We start from the raw sequence: 2,466 nt of genomic DNA, 5'->3' as shown, positions 1-2,466 counted from the left end.
TGATGAGTAAAGACATTGGTTTTGAGATAAGAGAGGAGCTGAGGGTGAAGGGAGGTGAGGTCATCATCGCCACCAGGGCCAAGACAGGGACCCTGGGGACAGAACCAGAGGGCTGAGTCCTGTGTGCAGCCTCCGAGACCATCCCAGGGCAGAGTCCAGCAGATGGGGAAGGGATGTCTGCTCAGGTTATTTTTTTCCAAGGTTGGCACTTCAGCCCAGCTGATCTTTGCTAAAACATTAACTGCCATTTCAGCAGTGTTGGATGTCCGGGCAGAAAGAACCAGGCACAGATGAGAATGGTTTGAGTTCGTTCTAGTTATGCATTTGATTTAACAAACTCACACAGCCTTTACTCCTTGTGGCAAGCAAGTTCTGAGAGCTTCACAAACATGAATGCATTTAACCCTCATCACGTTCCTAAGAAGTTACTACAATTATTACCCATTTCACAGGTGAGGAAACTGTGGGCTCAAAGAAGTGACATCATTTCGAAGCTGTGCAACTCAGATCGGGACTTGAACCCATAGTCTTTTAATTGAGATCACACACGTGGTCTCAGGACTTAATGAAGCTCAGGTTCTTGATGTCTCATCGCAGAAAGAATTCAGTGAGAGACAAAATGATAGGTAAGAAGTGGATTTATTCAGAGAGAAACACACTCCTCTCAGAAGGCAAGAGGCCTCAAAATATGGCGTGGTTACTTTTTACCGGCTGAGTAATTTCATAGACTAATGAGTAATGAGCGAGAGGATTATTCCAAGTATTTTGGGGAAGGGGCAGAGATTTCCAGGAACTGGGCTAGGGCCCGCTTTTTTTTTTTTTTTTTTTTTTTGCGGTACGCGGGCCTCTCACCGCTGTGGCCTCTCCCGTTGCGGAGCACAGGCTCCGGACGCGCAGGCTCAGCGGCCATGGCTCACGGGCCCAGCTGCTCCGCGGCACGTGGGATCCTCCCGGACCGGGGCATGAACCCGCGTCCCCTGCACCGGCAGGCGGACTCTCAACCACTGCGCCACCAGGGAAGCCCTACGGCCCACTTTTTGATCTTTGATGGTCAGCCTCGGAACTGTCATGGCACCTGTGGGTGTGTCACTTAGCTTATGCTAATGTATAACGATGAGCTTATAATGAGGCTCAAGGTCCACTGGAAGTCAAATCTGCCGCCATCTTGAACCTAGCTGGTTCTAACCAGTTTTTGTCATGTCCTATCGCTATGTCATTCTTTTAAAGGTTGTGTCCTGCCCCTTTCCCTCCTGTTTCAATTTGCCCAAGACCATGAGGTTAGTGGGTGACGGAGCTGGGATTGAAGCCCTGGCAGTCTGGCTCCTAGGTCACTGGTCAAGGCAGGGCTGTTTGTCCTAGAAGGCTGTCTTCCGGGTCCCTCCCCTGCGTGACCCCCATCAAGTCTACCTGCTTGCGGTTGCGGATGGCTAATACAGTGCACAGGGGAGGGAAAGGCCTTTGAGGGGACATTTCCCCAGTCCTTTGGGCTCTGGGCATAACTTCATCCCCAGTCCTGGGCTGTCCTCTGAGGCTCTGGGCTCTGCCTCTACTTTTATTCCTGGAGGTGGAGCTCCCTGAACCTCCTCGCTCATTTAGACACCGTTCCTTCAGGGAGTCCCACGAAGGCCCCCCCTTCCCTCTTCGAAATGATCTATTTTATGATCCTTGGATGGATTACTTGAAGGCTGCCTTAAACTTGCTATGGATGTAAGCCGAGTGTAAATACGTTAAAAATAAGATCAAAAGGAATGGGTGGTTTGCCTCTGGGGCCCTCCAGGCTAGGTGCAGCGCCTGTCCATTGGGTCTGCTTGTCTCTGGGAAGTATTCCTTTCTGGTCTAAGGGTGTAGACGGCTCTGACTGGGGGCTGCTTTGGCGCTGGGGCAGTGAGCTGCCCTCTGATGTAGTGGGTGGACACAGGGCTGGCCTCGGTCTGCTCACTTCCCCCAGGGGGAGTCATGCCCGTTGGGAGCGACCCACACCGCAGGGGAACAAAGACCTGTTCTAGAAGCTATGATAGGAAGGGCATGTCCCGTTAACCAAATGTGTCTTCTGGGAGACCCCAAACTCCCCTTTCTGGGCCTTCTTCCCTCTTCAATGTCGTCCCCCGATCCCTCCAGATGGGCCTTTGGGCTTTCATTCCCTCAGGTGCCAATGGCACTAACAGCTGAATGGACTCCACCGTCCCCACCATCCCAAGAGAAGGGCAGCGACTGCTGCCACTTTTACAGAAGGGACTCTGCTGTGGGGACCCAGCCCTCCGTTCAGGAAAGTCAGTCTCCGGCTGTAACTAACTTCTCCGAGGGGTGCAGTGGGGCTTCACAGGCACTGGGCAGAGAGGACACTGGCTTTTTCTGAGTCAGGCCAGCTCAGAAGAGGCGGAAGGATAAACATCCATCTCAAAGCAAAAGTGAGGCTGTAGCCAGAGCCTGGGGTGAGGGAGCTAATAGGAAACAGCTTGCTGGAGG

This window comes from Kogia breviceps, chromosome X, assembly GCF_026419965.1.
Source record: "Kogia breviceps isolate mKogBre1 chromosome X, mKogBre1 haplotype 1, whole genome shotgun sequence".
NCBI classification, from domain to species: Eukaryota; Metazoa; Chordata; class Mammalia; order Artiodactyla; family Physeteridae; genus Kogia; species Kogia breviceps.
Note: the sequence above shows the minus strand (reverse complement) of the source record.